This window comes from Vicia villosa, linkage group LG7 (assembly GCF_029867415.1).
Source record: "Vicia villosa cultivar HV-30 ecotype Madison, WI linkage group LG7, Vvil1.0, whole genome shotgun sequence".
NCBI lineage: Eukaryota > Viridiplantae > Streptophyta > Magnoliopsida > Fabales > Fabaceae > Vicia > Vicia villosa.
Window position 1 is genome coordinate 5,596,534 of NC_081186.1, and position 22,096 is coordinate 5,618,629.

Below are 22,096 nucleotides of genomic sequence, written 5' to 3' on the forward strand. Positions count from 1 at the left end.
GCACAAGTCTCTCTTGAAGACATCATTCCAATTGGATGGGACAATCTTATCGGGTATCTCGCTCAGCCAACAGAAGTTTCTCAGCCTGGGCTCTCGTATCCAGCAGAGTATCTTACTTATCCCGAGGGATCAACAGCTCATTTCCCTACCAAAGAAATCAATGCTGTGGAAGATGAAGAAGACAACTACAACTGGAGCAGCTGGATACTCCCTGCACACAACAATGGATTGAACAACTAGGAAGTTGAGGATGTGATTTCCTTTGAACAGGAGTAAATGCAATTTCCTATTTTTCGTTGTTTATATTGTTCAAAGATAAAAATGGTTCCTGTACTATCGAACCATGAACTTGAAAGCCGTGTGCCTTGCCCGAAGCACACTGGTCCTTTGTCATACCATGATCATTGTAATACCCCGATTCTCCGACACAAGTTAATTATCATTTAATTGGTTAAGTGATGACTATAAGGCATATTGATATTGGATTATATTAGTCTAAGAAGGATTATTAGTAAGAGTTAGTGGAGTGGTTAGAATAAGATAGATTATTGGAATTTAACCAAGTGGCAAGGTGGTAATTTTCACTCAATTGGAGGGCTTAATGGACTTATGTATTGCTTGCATGTGGACATAATGGACATTGGACTTTAAGTGCATGAGCTTAAGTGTTATTTGGCTTACACATCAGATTTTTACGGTTGAAGTGGAGCAAGAGAAGCTTATGTTCTTCCTCATCACCTTCAATTTCGCAACATTTTGACAGCCCTCACTAAACTGATCATGACTCTCTGCTCACAGCTCCGATTGAGGTAATTCTTGAAGTTTTGGAAAGCTAACGAAATTATCTTCGATTTGGTATACTAATTTGCACTCATAGCTTGTTTATTGATGGAGATAAGCGCATTTGAAGTTGATCAATGGATGCTGAAAATAGGTGTAAAGTGGAATACGGGTTTGATGAATTTGGAGTTGAAGTTTTGGTCAAGTTAGGAGCTCAATTGCAGCATGTTCATCATCCAAAGCTCCATTGATGCAAGGTGAGTCTCTAGTTAGAGACTTGGGGTTTTGTGGGGAAATTAGAATTTGGGGAAAATTGGGGATTTGTGTGATAAAAATCATTGCATGTTTGTTTAATGGATAAAGTATGTGTTCTTTGATGTGATTATATGTTGTAGAATGATGATACATGATGGAGTTCGAATTTGGATCATTAGGGAACCTTAGGAATGTTTTAGGATGTTTTGGAACTGGTTTTATGCAGGAAAATACGTTTTTTTGACTCTGCTTCAGTAGCAAATCGATTTGCATGGGTTGTAAATCGATTTTCCTTCCTGAAAATGTCATTTTTGGGCTCTGCTACAGGTGTAAATCGATTGCAGTAAGATGCAAATCGATTGCTTACTGACAGGAAAATAGCTTTTATTGTTTCGATCATAACTTGAGTTTCGTAACTCGAAATGAAGCCCGGTCGGAAGCGTTGGAAAGGTCTTTTAATGATCTTTATGAATATGCTTAGATATAAAGCTTTTAATTGATTTAAAATTTATGGAAAATGGATGTTTAGTTACATGATGTCGGATTAACATTTATAGAATCAAGAATGGTATGTTTAATTCCCCAGAGTGCAGTTCCGTTCCATGTCGGGAACCGGAAGCCTCCTTGTTATGAGACTAATGTGTGTCCATGTACGTTCTAAATAATTATATGGTTTGATTATGTTTAATATATTCCATGATCGAAACATATTTAACTCACATGTGACGAGTATGTGCAAATGACATGATATTTATACGATGGATTTTGTCTAATATTATGTGCATATAATACAATGTAAATTGTTTTCCCGTCGTTCCAGTTGGACGTTTGGATGCTTGATTTTTGTGAACTTGCCTTGGTTGAATATGCGTGAATCGGAGTATAACCGTACTACTAGGATAGTAAATCCTGTTTACCCACTATGTGGATGCCCATTGGTAGCCCGTGTGGCGTTTGTGTTATGTATTATATACCATGGATGATTTGGCTTTATGCCTGTTGTATATACGTGTCTATATCCGTATATTTTGCGTTACCTGAGCTACTATTGCGGTGGAAGCAAGTGAGGATCTTTAATGGCGTTTCCCACTTGGTAACTCACCTGCGTGATTAGTATGGTAAGTGGGTGATGCCACGTAGGCAATCACTGAATTACTTGCCTCTAGTAACGTCAATTAGACAGTGTTACTAGGCTTTCTCCCGGTGGGCTTGTACGTCGAAGAGAATGTATTGCACCTGTTTACTCACCTGCGTATAAAGGATGAATACCATTGCAGTGGAAGCAAGACCGGGGTCTTTAATGGCGTTTCCCACTTGGTAACTCACTGGCGTGCTTGGTGATGAGGTTGTAAATGCCACGTAGGCAATGGTACAACTTAACTCATCTCGGGTGGAACCATATAGGAATGACCCGAATTCATCGTGCGGTGTGCTTGTGCAAGTCTTTCGACATATATGTACTTGGATACTCATCGAGGGTACGTGGCAGAGGTAGCCTAGTTAGATGGGTATAACTCCTTGATTCCTCACATAAGGATGTGAGTTTGCATATTGTGAATTGTTGTTTTATTGAACGCCTCATTGGATAGTTAAGGGACTTCCAATTGTGGTGATACCCTTGTTTGTATTTGCACCTAAACGTGAGGCATAACCCCGGATTCTAGGTGAATCTTTTTATGATGCATGTACCTTGTAGAACCGAGCAAAACCTTAAGATAGGGAGGCTCACTGAGATTTTGTAATCTCACCCCAATCAACTTATATTTTTTCAGGTGCAGTTTAGTAGCTTTTGATAGATAGCCGGTTCGGATTGATGGCTTGAAGTGGTGTCGGCTCGAAGACCTCGTTGATTTTGACATTCCGCTGTGCAAGATCCATTGAAGACCCATGTATTGTGCTACTTAGTAGAATTTCATGTTGTATTTTATATGGATCAAATATTGTACCTTGACTTGTGTATGTACTCAATATCAATTTTAACGTTTCATGCATAATATACTAGTCAGTTATGTATGGGGTGTTACAGTTGGTATCAGAGCAGGTCGATTCTCAACCGAGCCACGAAACATCACTAGCAATTCCTTTTCCTCCTCTCAAGTGTGCGTTGCTAGCCTGACTTTACTGATATCTCATTGAGTCGTTGAACTTGATCAACTCATCGACTGAGTGCGTGACAGTGGAATTACGGCAGAGCCGCCACGAGGACTCGTAAAACCTGCAAGGTTGTGAACCTAAGTTGTTGGAGTGGGATGAGTAATGAATTGTTGGACGTTTTAAGTGGATGATATTGGAATCGTCAAGCTTCAGAAGAGCAGTTGACGCAATGTAGTGATACCCGAACTGTCAAGGTGTGGATCGAGACAACTAGAACCCCCAGGATTTGGATGGGACAGAGTGAAACCTTCTCTAAGTCTTGGTAATAGCAAGGGAAAATCCGGACAGGATTGAGAAAGGGCCTTGTAAGTGAGATTCTCCGAAGGTGTTGAGCTGGGATTTAGTAGGATTCAGTACTGATGATGCTGCTGGTGTTAAGTGCGACTGATGAGCTGATAGGACAGAATAACCTTTGGAAGTGCGGACACAGAAGTCAGACCTTTCTGATTGCGCTGGTACGGACAGTAATTGGATGGGTGAAGTATTAGATCCTGATTTAACTTGAAGTAACCTAAGCGAGAGTAGTTGCCTAGTGAAGGTTCGTGGAATATACGAACGTGGTAACTTACGATTGGGCGAGGCTTGAATACTCGGTCGATGGAAGAGGATGTGTATTTCTATTCTTATCATTTTATATTTAAGTTCTAGAACTACGCTAGATGGAATATGAAATGATGTAGAAGCGTGAAATGCAGTAGCCTAAGTTCTTGTTAGTTGTTGTTCGTCAGACCCCGAGTGAAGCCATAGAATTACGCTTGGCATTGGGCGTTCAGGCGAGTAAGAACTAAGATCTATCTGGAACGTCAATAGGATGATCGCAGTTGCGTTGGTTATTAGGAACCATAGTATTCCTATCTGGACTGAATTATCCTTGGAATCTCATGCATGCGTGGGACGAGTGGGTACGCGCACGACATGGTAATTCGATTTTGAACTTCAAGTCTTCATGCTTGGCGTTTTGGCCTTCCGAGTAAGTAAACCTTGATGTGTAGCACCCTCAAGTTTTAGCATCCTGAGGAGTGTGATTCGAAGGACTTGAGGAACGATGAACCTATTGGAGGCCTGTTCAGACACTTGTCGGTTGCAACTATAGGATACGCGTGGGGATCATTATACGCCTGAGGTAGGTTACCGGGATACATGGCCTCGGATTTGGTCCACCATGTTGGTACTACCAGACGGGTATGATGCCACAGTATCGCTATCATGCACAAGATGCGTGAGTCATCCTTTTCCGACATGTGTGGGACAAAGGTGATCTGAAGCTCAAGGTAGAATTCTGATTTGGCACTCGTGAGACACAGATCCAGACTCTCATAAGGTATGTAGGATAAGGATTCATACGTCACACTCGATAGTAGAGGAATAACTAGACAGGAGATGGTGAGATGGATCAAGATCCGATACTATGCTTATAGAGACTCTGAATGATCATGCTCACGCAAGTTAGAGACAGATTATACCTTGCAAATGTTCTCGTTTCATGAAGTGTTAAGTTGGCAATTTTGCAAGAGTGTCTAGAGTGCGACTCATGTGCGGTCATGATACCCTGGTCAGCATAGTGAGTGGCTATCATGTATCATTGGCAACCAGTGATGGAATATGCAAATTGTATCTTGGAATAATTTGATGTGTGACGTATCTGGTAGAGTGTCTGTAGATACTCTGAGTGAAGAAATGTCAATCTTGGTAAAGCATAGACATTTTTGGTTTGAGAACTTGTGAGGAGTTTATAAGAGAGATGTTCGAAATTCAAAGTACAATTTCTCGCATTGTGGCTGCACTCCGACCGTTGGAAGCACTGCAATGAAGGATGCAGCCGCCGGGGAAGTCAGTTTAATGCCAGATTCAGAGGTAGATCAGACATTAGATGAATGTGTGGATGGAGTGTGGCTATGAGGGGATTGTTATATCAGTAAGTCGCACGAGTTATCAGAGGTGACTTTGTGCTAAGAGAATGAAGCCGTTTGGTTGGGAAGAAGCGATGATAAACCGACGGAGTTATCGTAAGCTGCGAAGCGTTGGTGAAAGAATCATTATAACGGTTGAGTAACAAGACTTGTTGTAAGGAAAAAAAAAACGTATCAGTTGTACGCTGTGGAAATCAGTGACAAGGACGAACCCCTAAGTCAGTGGGTATTTGGGTTTCAATGTCCTAAGATCGAAACGTGTGCCTAAGTTATGGTAGATGAACTAATATGGAATTGCAGAGTAAGTAGAAACTTGATTCTGGAGAGTACGCAACTTCGAGGAGTAGTAGTCGACAATGGATGTATATGGAGTTCTGGAACGTGTTGTAATTGGACAACTATGGATAAGGAATTATTGTGTATTAAAGGAAGCCAAGTGAATAATGGATATAACGTGACTCAGAGGATTTCAAGGTGTGTGAATTGTTGGAATCAGAGTAGCGCAACGGATCAAGAAAGAATCAGATAAGTCTGAGGTACGAACGAACGGACTATTTGTAGGATTTTATGTTGGAATGAAGGTATCTTCCTAAGGGAAATTGTCGAAGCGGCGTTTCGTTCATTCCAGTCTCTCAAGGATCACCATAACTCGAGAGGTGTTGTCAATGGGCCAGCTTGGGAATACATTTGGTGGATGGCATGCGGTCCGAAGTTCGTAGGTCATCCGTTTAGCTTGTATGTCACAAGGGTTGGACTGAGTATTGTGACCGCTGAAATGCTGAAGACCAGTGAGGATTCTCAATTGGCGCAAGTTCTTCGTGGTTATGTCTTGTGCACTGTGAGCGTGCGTGAAGAGTTGGACAATGGTCGTCGGGTAGCGTTTGGAATTCACCGTTCATCGGTGGAACCTTGGGTGAAGTTGTGGAATGCTACAACATCGTGGATTGAGGTAATGATTGATACATCTAGGATTGAGGTGAGAATCGAGTAAGGAGGATCAGTTGTATAAGCATAGGTAAACTTGGGACAACCGTCCTAAGACTTTGGGAACCGGAAGTTGAGACCAAGACATTTGGCTAACGCCTAATGACATTGTATGGACTCGAGTGGAGAATAATTTGAAGTGTTATTGCAGAAGTGACGTTGTGGTAGTAATTCTCAAACGGGAAGTAATTCAAGGAGCTGAGTGGATTAGTAATGTTTGTCGAATGAGGGTGAGCATATTAGAGAATGAAATGAAGGATATCCAACATGAGTGGATTATTAGAGTTTCTGAAGTTCTGGGGATTCAGTGCAGAGCAGTGAAGGTCAAGGACCCTGGAAGGATTTTTCCCCATATATGTCAAGACGAAGTATCTTGATAGACGTGTTACTTGAGAGTCAAAGTTCTAACCATGCATAGTGGGACGCAGGTGTTTTGGCAGATTATGCTTCTTCGTATAGAATGACCCTCAGACAGAGTAGTGAGATTATGTGAAGAGAAATGTAAGGAACATTTCATCCCCTGGTTGGTATAGATTTGGACACGTTGTTTCCGTGGTGACCGGAAAGAATTCGAGGACGAATTCAATTTAAGGGGGGGAGAATGTAATACCCCGATTCTCCGACACAAGTTAATTATCATTTAATTGGTTAAGTGATGATTATAAGGCATATTGATATTGGATTATATTAGTCTAAGAAGAATTATTAGTAAGAGTTAGTGGAGTGGTTAGAATAAGATAGATTATTGGAATTTAACCAAGTGGCAAGGTGGTAATTTTCACTCAATTGGAGGGCTTAATGGACTTATGTATTGCTTGCATGTGGACATAATGGACATTGGACTTTAAGTGCATGAGCTTAAGTGTTGTTTGGCTTACACATCAGATTTTTATGGTTGAAGTGGAGCAAGAGAAGCTTATGTTCTTCCTCATCACCTTCATTTTCGCAACATTTTGACAGCCCTCACTAAACTGATCATAACTCTCTGCTCACAGCTCCGATTGAGGTAATTCTTGAAGTTTTGGAAAGCTAACGAAATTATCTTCGATTTGGTATACTAATTTGCACTCATAGCTTGTTTATTGATGGAGATAAGCGCATTTGAAGTTGATCAATGGATGCTGAAAATAGGTGTAAAGTGGAATACGGGTTTGATGAATTTGGAGTTGAAGTTTTGGTCAAGTTAGGAGCTCAATTGCAGCATGTTCATCATCCAAAGCTCCATTGATGCAAGGTGAGTCTCTAGTTAGAGACTTGGGGTTTTGTGGGGAAATTAGAATTTGGGGAAAATTGGGGATTTGTGTGATAAAAATCATTGCATGTTTGTTTAATGGATAAAGTATGTGTTCTTTGATGTGATTATATGTTGTAGAATGATGATACATGATGGAGTTCGAATTTGGATCATTAGGGAACCTTAGGAATGTTTTAGGATGTTTTGGAACTGGTTTTATGCAGGAAAATACGTTTTTTTGACTCTGCTTCAGTAGCAAATCGATTTGCATGGGTTGTAAATCGATTTTCCTTCCTGAAAATGTCATTTTTGGGCTCTGCTACAGGTGTAAATCGATTGCAGTAAGATGCAAATCGATTGCTTACTGACAGGAAAATAGCTTTTATTGTTTCGATCATAACTTGAGTTTCGTAACTCGAAATGAAGCCCGGTCGGAAGCGTTGGAAAGGTCTTTTAATGATCTTTATGAATATGCTTAGATTTAAAGCTTTTAATTGATTTAAAATTTATGGAAAATGGATGTTTAGTTACATGATGTCGGATTAACATTTATAGAATCAAGAATGGTATGTTTAATTCCCCAGAGTGCAGTTCCGTTCCATGTCGGGAACCGGAAGCCTCCTTGTTATGAGACTAATGTGTGTCCATGTACGTTCTAAATAATTATATGGTTTGATTATGTTTAATATATTCCATGATCGAAACATATTTAACTCACATGTGACGAGTATGTGCAAATGACATGATATTTATACGATGGATTTTGTCTAATATTATGTGCATATAATACAATGTAAATTGTTTTCCCTTCGTTCCGGTTGGACGTTTGGATGCTTGATTTTTGTGAACTTGCCTTGGTTGAATATGCGTGAATCGGAGTATAACCGTACTACTAGGATAGTAAATCCTGTTTACCCACTATGTGGATGCCCATTGGTAGCCCGTGTGGCGTTTGTGTTATGTATTATATACCATGGATGATTTGGCTTTATGCCTGTTGTATATACGTGTCTATATCCGTATATTTTGCGTTACCTGAGCTACTATTGCGGTGGAAGCAAGTGAGGATCTTTAATGGCGTTTCCCACTTGGTAACTCACCTGCGTGATTAGTATGGTAAGTGGGTGATGCCACGTAGGCAATCACTGAATTACTTGCCTCTAGTAACGTCAATTAGACAGTGTTACTAGGCTTTCTCCCGGTGGGCTTGTACGTCGAAGAGAATGTATTGCACCTGTTTACTCACCTGCGTATAAAGGATGAATACCATTGCAGTGGAAGCAAGACCGGGGTCTTTAATGGCGTTTCCCACTTGGTAACTCACTGGCGTGCTTGGTGATGAGGTTGTAAATGCCACGTAGGCAATGGTACAACTTAACTCATCTCGGGTGGAATTCCATATAGGAATGACCCGAATTCATCGTGCGGTGTGCTTGTGCAAGTCTTTCGACATATATGTACTTGGATACTCATCGAGGGTACGTGGCAGAGGTAGCCTAGTTAGATGGGTATAACTCCTTGATTCCTCACATAAGGATGTGAGTTTGCATATTGTGAATTGTTGTTTTATTGAACGCCTCATTGGATAGTTAAGGGACTTCCAATTGTGGTGATACCCTTGTTTGTATTTGCACCTAAACGTGAGGCATAACCCCGGATTCTAGGTGAATCTTTTTATGATGCATGTACCTTGTAGAACCGAGCAAAACCTTAAGATAGGGAGGCTCACTGAGATTTTGTAATCTCACCCCAATCAACTTATATTTTTTCAGGTGCAGTTTAGTAGCTTTTGATAGATAGCCGGTTCGGATTGATGGCTTGAAGTGGTGTCGGCTCGAAGACCTCGTTGATTTTGACATTCCGCTGTGCAAGATCCATTGAAGACCCATGTATTGTGCTACTTAGTAGAATTTCATGTTGTATTTTATATGGATCAAATATTGTACCTTGACTTGTGTATGTACTCAATATCAATTTTAACGTTTCATGCATAATATACTAGTCAGTTATGTATGGGGTGTTACAGTTGGTATCAGAGCAGGTCGATTCTCAACCGAGCCACGAAACATCACTAGCAATTCCTTTTCCTCCTCTCAAGTGTGCGTTGCTAGCCTGACTTTATGTTGAAAGTATTTGTGGGTAAATATTTTCTGTAATATATCGTATCCACAGGGATTGGTTAATATCACTGCCGTTCTATAGTTGTTTATTTTGAGTTAAGAAATTTGGTTTGGTTTGTTTTATACTAATAATAATATCAAAAACAAATAATAAAATAAAAGCAAGTAAAGGACTTTGTGTTAACAAATAAAGAAAGATGTTGAGTCTTTAGGGTTCATCAACCTAATCCTATACAATTATCAATTAATTCACAATAGAACAATCCTTTGAATCATTATCTTCACTTATCCTCAAATAAGATTCCATGTCTGCAAATCAAATTAGATAACTTTTACCGGTATGAGATTCGATCTCTCCAAACCACAATAACGATAATAGTAATTAAGAACGATAATTATGAAAACCCAATTACAATTCCATCTCTGCAAATTGCAATTGAATCAATATAGTAACCTAGGGCAAAAGTTAAATCCTTTCTTTCGATCAAAGATTCAACGATAATTTAAGACTAAAAAACAAGGTTTCTTATTGATAATGAATTCAAATAATTGTTCACAGGAATTAATCAATGGTAATGTATAATCATAGGTTAACTACTACCTTAGACTCAACAAGAGGGATTTAGCTCTCCATAGATATGAAGAACATACAAGAATCAATGGAGGAATTCATCTTCATCAATAGAATGCCTTCAATTGGTAAAGAATCCACCTTCAATTGTTGTTCTCAGCTCAGAATCAGATAGATCTCCTAATTTCGCTCCCACAAAAGTATCTAACCACTTGGAAAACTAGGGCTTTAAAACAGAACTTTTGGGCTTTTAACGCCGAGGCCGCGGCGCGGCAACGGGCTGGCGCGGCGCGCCCCTCAAACAGAAGTATTTTCGCGGCGCGCCTAGGAACTCGCGCGGCGCGCCCTTTGTACTTTCCATCTTTTTCTTCAGCCTTTGAGACTTCCAGCTTTCTTTCCTCCTCATGTTCTTCTTAAGTTCTTATTCAGCTCAAAACCTGCAACAATAACACCCACAAGTGATTCGATTTGCTTTACGCACGAACTAAACTTATTCAGTTCAATTCTTAATAAAAACCTATGGATTCATCACAAGTTGCATCAGTTTAGAGAAGAAATCACTTATATTAACACATGAATTTACCATTAATTTACTCCTAACAAACTCTCCCCAACTTAGAGTTTTGTTTGTCCCTAAACAAAATTACTTACCTCCAGCAAAGTTTACCGACAATCAAACAACAAGTTTTTCAAAAAGTTTTTCTCAAGTGGTTCAATCCATTAACCAAGTCAAATACTCCTCTTCTACCTGCAAACTCAGAACATCCACATGAAACAAACGTTGAAAGCAAATTACCTCCAGAAGTTCAAAACACTACACAATTGTAATTGAATCAGCACTAATCACTCTCATCAAAAAGTATGATGAATAAAAGAGGGGTTAAACACTCCTCCAAACAATTAAATCAACAAAGATCCATATCATACGTTCACCAAATTGCTAGCATCAAGTACTGTGGAATCTGAGAATCAGAAGGTCTTTCTAGGGTTGTAATGCGGTTTAGATTCAAAGAAAAGAAGATGATCAAGGGTTGTTCCTAATATAGGGAAGCATCCAATTCATAACTTATTTCTTTTTCTCTAAAACTCTAATTCCTTTACCTGTCCATCTTTTTTCATTCATTCGTAGCTTGATTCTTCTTTTTCACTTTTTTTTTTTCAACAATCTTTATATTCAAACGTTGTTACTTCTCTTTTTTTTTTCAAGCTACGACTTCTTATATCTTCCACCGATTACCATAAGTACTTACTCTTCTTTTAAATGTGACTCTCCCCAACTTGGAGATCAACCTGTATTCAGATTATATGAATGCTCCCCTACTTTCTAACAAGGTCAAAGAGAAAACACATCACCAAATTTTATGGTTGATGATCCAGAACAAAACTTTTCATTGAGATCAAAACTCACCAGGTATTTTCCTTGGTGCATATTATGATTCTTATCTTGACCTCAGGCTCAAAGAATGGTTAGCAAAAGATCACACTCTCACAGAAGAAATTAAGTTGCGTTAGAATAGGCTAAAAGAACTCTCAGATTCAAATAAGTGCCTAAATCACTTTCACAGATTTCCACAAACGCTGCAACAACCGGTTTAGCATGATACAAACAAGTCAAGACAATTGATGGTCTCCTGCATATAGTAAACAATGGAAGGCTTTCCTCACAATGGTTAAGGCTAAACCAATTCAATACAATAGTGTACCATAAAAAACTTCTGACAGTATTTACTAACACCTTAAGTTTCATTGCACACATTAAGAGTTTGAGTTCAAAAATTCATACCTGCTTTGTTACTTATTGAAAAAGAGAGTGAAACTCAAAAATTTTGAACATTCACTTACTACCACTTTCATACATGTTGCTTCATTGTTGATGCTTTGCTTGAGATTCCCGCTTTGTTATGGGACTACTTACTCTAACTGGGAGTACATAACAGACATAAAAACATAAGATTGAACATAAAAAAATGCAAAGAGTAAATCCACCCCCAAACTTAAACTAAACATTGACCTCAATGTTTCGTAACAAGCCCGAGAGGGTTAACTCACAGAGGGTATTACAATATTACTTGCCTCTTCCTAGCTTTCACCAGAAAGGTTCCCTTATTATTTCCTGGAATAACAATAGACAAAAATAAAACATTAGAAGTGTGGGTTACCTCCCACAAAGTGCTTCGTTTAACGTCGCATGGCTCGACGGTCCATTACCCCTTGTTTTATGGAGGGTATTTCCTTTTCCAACACTTGCTACTTTGTACTTCCATACCCACAAACTCATGAAGATAAAAAGCATGGATAGCTTTTCTCTTCACTTTATCTTCCCCATTCTGATCACTCTCCTTAGCCCTCTTAGGACTTTTGACATCATCATAATTTGGTTTCATTGGAGAAGATATGTTAGAGACTTTTTCTTGGAGGTTTTTGAGATTTTTGTTTTCTTGTGCACCTTCCGGTATACCAGTTGAATTTTTCTCATTTACCCCTGACCTGTGTTTCTTGACTCCCAGCATCTTCAAGGTTACTTCTTCATCAAATGATTTTAGCGTTAGCGTCCCCTTTTCAATGTCAAGATTACAGCGTCCTGTCGACAAAAAGGGTCTCCCAAGAAGGATCGGAGTTTCTTCATCTTCCGGAATGTCCATGATGTGGAAGTCAACAGGGAAAACAAACTTATCCACTTCTACTAGTACATCTTCCGCTACTCCATAAGATTTCTTAATAGTGTGATCGGCGAACCGTAATTGCGACTTACTTTCACTGAGCTTGTCTAATTCAAGCCTTTTGAAAATGGATAACGGCATTAAACTCACACTAGAACCAGAATCGAGAAGTACCTTTTTAAATGATGTATTCTTGATAGTGCATGGTATCGCCACCGCCCCAGGGTCTTTTCTCTTAATTGGGATCTTTCTTGCTGCAGCGACTATACTACACTTCTCGATTGCAATTTTTGGTTCTCCTTCTAGTGATCTTTTTTTCGCCGACACCTCTTTCATAAATTTCTTATACACAGGCACGTGCTCCAGTGCTTCAAAGAAAGGTAGATTCACTTCTAACTTTTTGAACAAGGCCGTAAACTTTCGAAAGTCTTTCTCTTTTGAATCCTTCTTTGTCACTCGCAAAGAGGGAGGTGGTTTAATCACCTGTTCAACAGCTTTCTTATTTTTTTCTTCAACTGGTTTCATTGGTGGTATAACAACTTCTGGCTCTTTTGGGTTCTCTCTTATTTCCAGATCTACCTCCATCACCATAGGGTCACCTATTTCCTCTTTCTCTTTTTCCGATTCTAAACCCTTTTGACTCCTTGTTGTAACAGCATTAATTTTCTCTTGTCCTTGCGGGCTTTTCACAGTAGAGTTTTGACAGGCTCCTTGTGCCTGTAGAGTGAGCTGATGTGTTATTTGACCCACTTGAGTCTGCAGATTTTTAATTGCAGCTTCCTGGTTCTTCTGATTTATCACTGATGTTTGAATGAACTGATTCACGGTCTCCTCCAACTTGGATTGTCCTCCTTGCTGTTGTTGCGGTGGTTGAGTGTATGGTTGGAAGGCTTGTTGTTGATACCCTTGATTCGGTGGCCTTTGTTGGTACCCTTGATTGTTATATCTTGGTGGATAACCTTGTTGGTATGACTGATTCTGATATTGATTCTGCCTTTGTCCTTGGTTATTATTCATGTAATTCACTTCTTCTTCTTGCACTGGTGGACAGAATCCTGTTTGATGATCTCCCTTGCACAATTCGCACCTAGCAACTTGATATGAATTAGATACCCCGTTCAGCTCCTTGATTTGTTGTGGTAGTTTAGACATTTGTTGTGTCAAAAGTTCCACTTGTGAAGTTAGCAATTTGTTCTGAGCAAGTAGAGCATCACTATTGTTCAACTCTAACATTCCGGGTTTCTTATCTCTTACCGTTCGATCATGATTGCCTTGACGATCATTTAGAGCCATTCGCTCTATTATCTGAGTAGCTTCTTCAGGTGTTTTGGACATGAGAGAACCACCAGCTGTGGCGTCCAAAAGTGTCTTGTTTGTAGCTGTGAGACCGTTACGGAACATATGGATTTGGTCAACGTCTGAAAAACCGTGTCCTTTGCACTTTCTCAACATAGCTTTATACCTTTCCCATGCTTCATTCAAAGATTCATTACTACCTTGAGAAAATACTGCTATTGCTGTTTTTGCTTCGAAGAATCGGTTTTGAGAGTAAAACCTTTCCAGAAATTTTTCTTCCAATGTGTTCCAATTTGTCATCACTACCTCGGGTTGATCCAGATACCAATCCTTTGCCTTAGATAGCAAAGAGTGTGGGAACAACCTCTTAAATAATGCTTCCTCATCAGCTTGAGCAACACCCGTAGTACCCGCTAACTCATAGAATCGAGTAAGATGCGTGTACGGGTCTTCATGGTCCAATCCGGCGAAAGGACTTGCACAAATCAATTGTATGATACCGGTCTTCAGTTCTGTCGGTCGCCCGTTGGCGGCAGTTCTCGCGAACTGAGGATTGAGTCTTGGACTATTAGCACATGGACCATTAGCTGCCATGTTGCCAACAGTAGGTTGTATAATAACTTCCGGTTCTTCCTCCGTGAATAGTTCGTGAAAGAAGAATCCTTCTTGCGACTCGTCAATGGTTTCAAGTTGTTGTGACGATGTCGCGGTTGCGTTGTCTCTTGCTTTTGCTATGTTCGCTCTTTTTCGTGCTTTGCTATTTAACCTCCTAGCGGTCCTTTCGATCTCGGGATCAAAAAGAAGTTGATCGCTAGAAACTTTGCTGCGCATACACAATCTTCTGCAAAACTAGCAAACACGTGAAACAACCAAAAAGAGAAAATAAAAATTAAAAACTTCCCCGGCAACGGCGCCAATTTGTTGAAAGTATTTGTGGGTAAATATTTTCTGTAATATATCGTATCCACAGGGATTGGTTAATATCACTGCCGTTCTATAGTTGTTTATTTTGAGTTAAGAAATTTGGTTTGGTTTGTTTTATACTAATAATAATATCAAAAACAAATAATAAAATAAAAGCAAGTAAAGGACTTTGTGTTAACAAATAAAGAAAGATGTTGAGTCTTTAGGGTTCATCAACCTAATCCTATACAATTATCAATTAATTCACAATAGAACAATCCTTTGAATCATTATCTTCACTTATCCTCAAATAAGATTCCATGTCTGCAAATCAAATTAGATAACTTTTACCGGTATGAGATTCGATCTCTCCAAACCACAATAACGATAATAGTAATTAAGAACGATAATTATGAAAACCCAATTACAATTCCATCTCTGCAAATTGCAATTGAATCAATATAGTAACCTAGGGCAAAAGTTAAATCCTTTCTTTCGATCAAAGATTCAACGATAATTTAAGACTAAAAAACAAGGTTTCTTATTGATAATGAATTCAAATAATTGTTCACAGGAATTAATCAATGGTAATGTATAATCATAGGTTAACTACTACCTTAGACTCAACAAGAGGGATTTAGCTCTCCATAGATATGAAGAACATACAAGAATCAATGGAGGAATTCATCTTCATCAATAGAATGCCTTCAATTGGTAAAGAATCCACCTTCAATTGTTGTTCTCAGCTCAGAATCAGATAGATCTCCTAATTTCGCTCCCACAAAAGTATCTAACCACTTGGAAAACTAGGGCTTTAAAACAGAACTTTTGGGCTTTTAACGCCGAGGCCGCGGCGCGGCAACGGGCTGGCGCGGCGCGCCCCTCAAACAGAAGTATTTTCACGGCGCGCCTAGGAACTCGCGCGGCGCGCCCTTTGTACTTTCCATCTTTTTCTTCAGCCTTTGAGACTTCCAGCTTTCTTTCCTCCTCATGTTCTTCTTAAGTTCTTATTCAGCTCAAAACCTGCAACAATAACACCCACAAGTGATTCGATTTGCTTTACGCACGAACTAAACTTATTCAGTTCAATTCTTAATAAAAACCTATGGATTCATCACAAGTTGCATCAGTTTAGAGAAAAAATCACTTATATTAACACATGAATTTACCATTAATTTACTCCTAACACTTTACTGATATCTCATTGAGTCGTTGAACTTGATCAACTCATCGACTGAGTGCGTGACAGTGGAATTACGGCAGAGCCGCCACGAGGACTCGTAAAACCTGCAAGGTTGTGAACCTAAGTTGTTGGAGTGGGATGAGTAATGAATTGTTGGACGTTTTAAGTGGATGATATTGGAATCGTCAAGCTTCAGAAGAGCAGTTGACGCAATGTAGTGATACCCGAACTGTCAAGGTGTGGATCGAGACAACTAGAACCCCCAGGATTTGGATGGGACAGAGTGAAACCTTCTCTAAGTCTTGGTAATAGCAAGGGAAAATCCGGACAGGATTGAGAAAGGGCCTTGTAAGTGAGATTCTCCGAAGGTGTTGAGCTGGGATTTAGTAGGATTCAGTACTGATGATGCTGCTGGTGTTAAGTGCGACTGATGAGCTGATAGGACAGAATAACCTTTGGAAGTGCGGACACAGAAGTCAGACCTTTCTGATTGCGCTGGTACGGACAGTAATTGGATGGGTGAAGTATTAGATCCTGATTTAACTTGAAGTAACCTAAGCGAGAGTAGTTGCCTAGTGAAGGTTCGTGGAATATACGAACGTGGTAACTTACGATTGGGCGAGGCTTGAATACTCGGTCGATGGAAGAGGATGTGTATTTCTATTCTTATCATTTTATATTTAAGTTCTAGAACTACGCTAGATGGAATATGAAATGATGTAGAAGCGTGAAATGCAGTAGCCTAAGTTCTTGTTAGTTGTTGTTCGTCAGACCCCGAGTGAAGCCATAGAATTACGCTTGGCATTGGGCGTTCAGGCGAGTAAGAACTAAGATCTATCTGGAACGTCAATAGGATGATCGCAGTTGCGTTGGTTATTAGGAACCATAGTATTCCTATCTGGACTGAATTATCCTTGGAATCTCATGCATGCGTGGGACGAGTGGGTACGCGCACGACATGGTAATTCGATTTTGAACTTCAAGTCTTCATGCTTGGCGTTTTGGCCTTCCGAGTAAGTAAACCTTGATGTGTAGCACCCTCAAGTTTTAGCATCCTGAGGAGTGTGATTCGAAGGACTTGAGGAACGATGAACCTATTGGAGGCCTGTTCAGACACTTGTCGGTTGCAACTATAGGATACGCGTGGGGATCATTATACGCCTGAGGTAGGTTACCGGGATACATGGCCTCGGATTTGGTCCACCATGTTGGTACTACCAGACGGGTATGATGCCACAGTATCGCTATCATGCACAAGATGCGTGAGTCATCCTTTTCCGACATGTGTGGGACAAAGGTGATCTGAAGCTCAAGGTAGAATTCTGATTTGGCACTCGTGAGACACAGATCCAGACTCTCATAAGGTATGTAGGATAAGGATTCATACGTCACACTCGATAGTAGAGGAATAACTAGACAGGAGATGGTGAGATGGATCAAGATCCGATACTATGCTTATAGAGACTCTGAATGATCATGCTCACGCAAGTTAGAGACAGATTATACCTTGCAAATGTTCTCGTTTCATGAAGTGTTAAGTTGGCAATTTTGCAAGAGTGTCTAGAGTGCGACTCATGTGCGGTCATGATACCCTGGTCAGCATAGTGAGTGGCTATCATGTATCATTGGCAACCAGTGATGGAATATGCAAATTGTATCTTGGAATAATTTGATGTGTGACGTATCTGGTAGAGTGTCTGTAGATACTCTGAGTGAAGAAATGTCAATCTTGGTAAAGCATAGACATTTTTGGTTTGAGAACTTGTGAGGAGTTTATAAGAGAGATGTTCGAAATTCAAAGTACAATTTCTCGCATTGTGGCTGCACTCCGACCGTTGGAAGCACTGCAATGAAGGATGCAGCCGCCGGGGAAGTCAGTTTAATGCCAGATTCAGAGGTAGATCAGACATTAGATGAATGTGTGGATGGAGTGTGGCTATGAGGGGATTGTTATATCAGTAAGTCGCACGAGTTATCAGAGGTGACTTTGTGCTAAGAGAATGAAGCCATTTGGTTGGGAAGAAGCGATGATAAACCGACGGAGTTATCGTAAGCTGCGAAGCGTTGGTGAAAGAATCATTATAACGGTTGAGTAACAAGACTTGTTGTAAGGAAAAAAAAAACGTATCAGTTGTACGCTGTGGAAATCAGTGACAAGGACGAACCCCTAAGTCAGTGGGTATTTGGGTTTCAATGTCCTAAGATCGAAACGTGTGCCTAAGTTATGGTAGATGAACTAATATGGAATTGCAGAGTAAGTAGAAACTTGATTCTGGAGAGTACGCAACTTCGAGGAGTAGTAGTCGACAATGGATGTATATGGAGTTCTGGAACGTGTTGTAATTGGACAACTATGGATAAGGAATTATTGTGTATTAAAGGAAGCCAAGTGAATAATGGATATAACGTGACTCAGAGGATTTCAAGGTGTGTGAATTGTTGGAATCAGAGTAGCGCAACGGATCAAGAAAGAATCAGATAAGTCTGAGGTAGGAACGAACGGACTATTTGTAGGATTTTATGTTGGAATGAAGGTATCTTCCTAAGGGAAATTGTCGAAGCGGCGTTTCGTTCATTCCAGTCTCTCAAGGATCACCATAACTCGAGAGGTGTTGTCAATGGGCCAGCTTGGGAATACATTTGGTGGATGGCATGCGGTCCGAAGTTCGTAGGTCATCCGTTTAGCTTGTATGTCACAAGGGTTGGACTGAGTATTGTGACCGCTGAAATGCTGAAGACCAGTGAGGATTCTCAATTGGCGCAAGTTCTTCGTGGTTATGTCTTGTGCACTGTGAGCGTGCGTGAAGAGTTGGACAATGGTCGTCGGGTAGCGTTTGGAATTCACCGTTCATCGGTGGAACCTTGGGTGAAGTTGTGGAATGCTACAACATCGTGGATTGAGGTAATGATTGATACATCTAGGATTGAGGTGAGAATCGAGTAAGGAGGATCAGTTGTATAAGCATAGGTAAACTTGGGACAACCGTCCTAAGACTTTGGGAACCGGAAGTTGAGACCAAGACATTTGGCTAACGCCTAATGACATTGTATGGACTCGAGTGGAGAATAATTTGAAGTGTTATTGCAGAAGTGACGTTGTGGTAGTAATTCTCAAACGGGAAGTAATTCAAGGAGCTGAGTGGATTAGTAATGTTTGTCGAATGAGGGTGAGCATATTAGAGAATGAAATGAAGGATATCCAACATGAGTGGATTATTAGAGTTTCTGAAGTTCTGGGGATTCAGTGCAGAGCAGTGAAGGTCAAGGACCCTGGAAGGATTTTTCCCCATATATGTCAAGACGAAGTATCTTGATAGACGTGTTACTTGAGAGTCAAAGTTCTAACCATGCATAGTGGGACGCAGGTGTTTTGGCAGATTATGCTTCTTCGTATAGAATGACCCTCAGACAGAGTAGTGAGATTATGTGAAGAGAAATGTAAGGAACATTTCATCCCCTGGTTGGTATAGATTTGGACACGTTGTTTCCGTGGTGACCGGAAAGAATTCGAGGACGAATTCAATTTAAGGGGGGGAGAATGTAATACCCCGATTCTCCGACACAAGTTAATTATCATTTAATTGGTTAAGTGATGATTATAAGGCATATTGATATTGGATTATATTAGTCTAAGAAGAATTATTAGTAAGAGTTAGTGGAGTGGTTAGAATAAGATAGATTATTGGAATTTAACCAAGTGGCAAGGTGGTAATTTTCACTCAATTGGAGGGCTTAATGGACTTATGTATTGCTTGCATGTGGACATAATGGACATTGGACTTTAAGTGCATGAGCTTAAGTGTTGTTTGGCTTACACATCAGATTTTTATGGTTGAAGTGGAGCAAGAGAAGCTTATGTTCTTCCTCATCACCTTCATTTTCGCAACATTTTGACAGCCCTCACTAAACTGATCATAACTCTCTGCTCACAGCTCCGATTGAGGTAATTCTTGAAGTTTTGGAAAGCTAACGAAATTATCTTCGATTTGGTATACTAATTTGCACTCATAGCTTGTTTATTGATGGAGATAAGCGCATTTGAAGTTGATCAATGGATGCTGAAAATAGGTGTAAAGTGGAATACGGGTTTGATGAATTTGGAGTTGAAGTTTTGGTCAAGTTAGGAGCTCAATTGCAGCATGTTCATCATCCAAAGCTCCATTGATGCAAGGTGAGTCTCTAGTTAGAGACTTGGGGTTTTGTGGGGAAATTAGAATTTGGGGAAAATTGGGGATTTGTGTGATAAAAATCATTGCATGTTTGTTTAATGGATAAAGTATGTGTTCTTTGATGTGATTATATGTTGTAGAATGATGATACATGATGGAGTTCGAATTTGGATCATTAGGGAACCTTAGGAATGTTTTAGGATGTTTTGGAACTGGTTTTATGCAGGAAAATACGTTTTTTTGACTCTGCTTCAGTAGCAAATCGATTTGCATGGGTTGTAAATCGATTTTCATTCCTGAAAATGTCATTTTTGGGCTCTGCTACAGGTGTAAATCGATTGCAGTAAGATGCAAATCGATTGCTTACTGACAGGAAAATAGCTTTTATTGTTTTGATCATAACTTGAGTTTTGTAACTCGAAATGAAGCCCGGTCGGAAGCATTGGAAAGGTCTTTTAATGATCTTTATGAATATGCTTAGATATAAAGCTTTTAATTGATTTAAAATTTATGGCAAATGGATGTTTAGTTACATGATGTCGGATTAACATTTATAGAATCAAGAATGGTATGTTTAATTCCCCAGAGTGCAGTTCCGTTCCATGTCGGGAACCGGAAGCCTCCTTGTTATGAGACTAATGTGTGTCCATGTACGTTCTAAATAATTATATGGTTTGATTTGTTAGACGCTGGCCTATAGATCTAGAGGGGGGGGGGTGAATAGATCTCACTAAGTTTTTACAGATTTTTCTACAGACTCGAGCGAAAGCGGTTCTGAATCGACTTGCGTCTATTCTGGACCGCTATTGCAAAGGTCGTATGTGTTTCAAAACCAAAGAGTAAGTGGAAATGATGGTGAAGTAATATGATAGCTAACCAATACGTTTAACAACTGAAATCCAATTAACTTCTAGATTGACGACTTTGATTTGCAATGCAGTAAGATTGGATTAAGCAAAAACACAAACACTTGGTGATACGTTCAAATTGATAGTGATTCAAGTTGTGGTGAATTGTGATGTTTGTGCAGAACTTTAATTCACAATTTTAACACTCGAATCGTTGATCAATTTTGCACTTATAACCAATTATGAACAGAAAGTAAAAGAGAAAGTAAAAGCGACAAGAACACGATATTTGTTTAGGCAGTTCGTCGATCGTCCTCGCTACGACTACGTCTGCCCCCAATTCCAAATTGAAATTGGGTAATCTTTCATTAATGTTGAAAGTAGTATATACAAAGAAGATAACAAAGCGATAAACGATAAACCAATTATGTCGATCCTTTGAATCTTCTTCCCCCTTAATCTTGACCAAGATCAAGGTTATCCAAGAGCTTCACTTTGATTCCCTTCTGCAGTGTCTTGATTCCTTGAACTCCCCGTTCCTCAATCGTTACACTCAGCCGAATCCTCAATGAACGCCTCTTGATAAAAACCCCCAAGAACCACCCGTCGTGGAGGACAAAACCCGCAGATTTTATTCACCAACACACCCCACAAACCTTCACCCACTAGGAATCTTCAATTCCGTTCCATGGACGTTATCGAACTCATCACTAACCCGCAACGCAAGAATGATTATGTGTAATTGTGTTGGAGATGATGAAGAACGAAGATGAGAAGCGTTTGTGTATCTTTCAGTCGTTGGTGTTGCTTTGAATAATTAACCCTTGAACAATATATATGATTGCATAGCAGTTGGAATCAAGAATAACTGAATTTTGGACTTTCTTGATCAGTTAGGTCGACCTCTTGTAGAGGTTAGGTCGACCTAGCAGTGCTTGCTGAATTTTGCTCCCAGTTAGGTCGACCTGTTGAAGGAGTAGGTCGACCAGAATCCTCTTCTGGTGCGTTCTGGGAACATTTTCTCAGATT

At 39.8% G+C, this 22,096-nt stretch overlaps 1 long non-coding RNA gene across 1 annotated transcript; it reads left to right on the forward strand.

The window, feature by feature from the left end:
- Nucleotides 1-818: 818 nt before the first annotated feature.
- On the forward strand, nucleotides 819-21,346 carry LOC131620284 (uncharacterized). Its single transcript, XR_009289048.1, has 5 exons — nucleotides 819-1,037; nucleotides 2,808-7,089; nucleotides 7,158-7,317; nucleotides 9,090-19,993; nucleotides 20,062-21,346. It is a non-coding gene; the product is annotated as an uncharacterized LOC131620284 (long non-coding RNA).
- The last annotated feature ends 750 nt before the right edge of the window (nucleotides 21,347-22,096 follow it).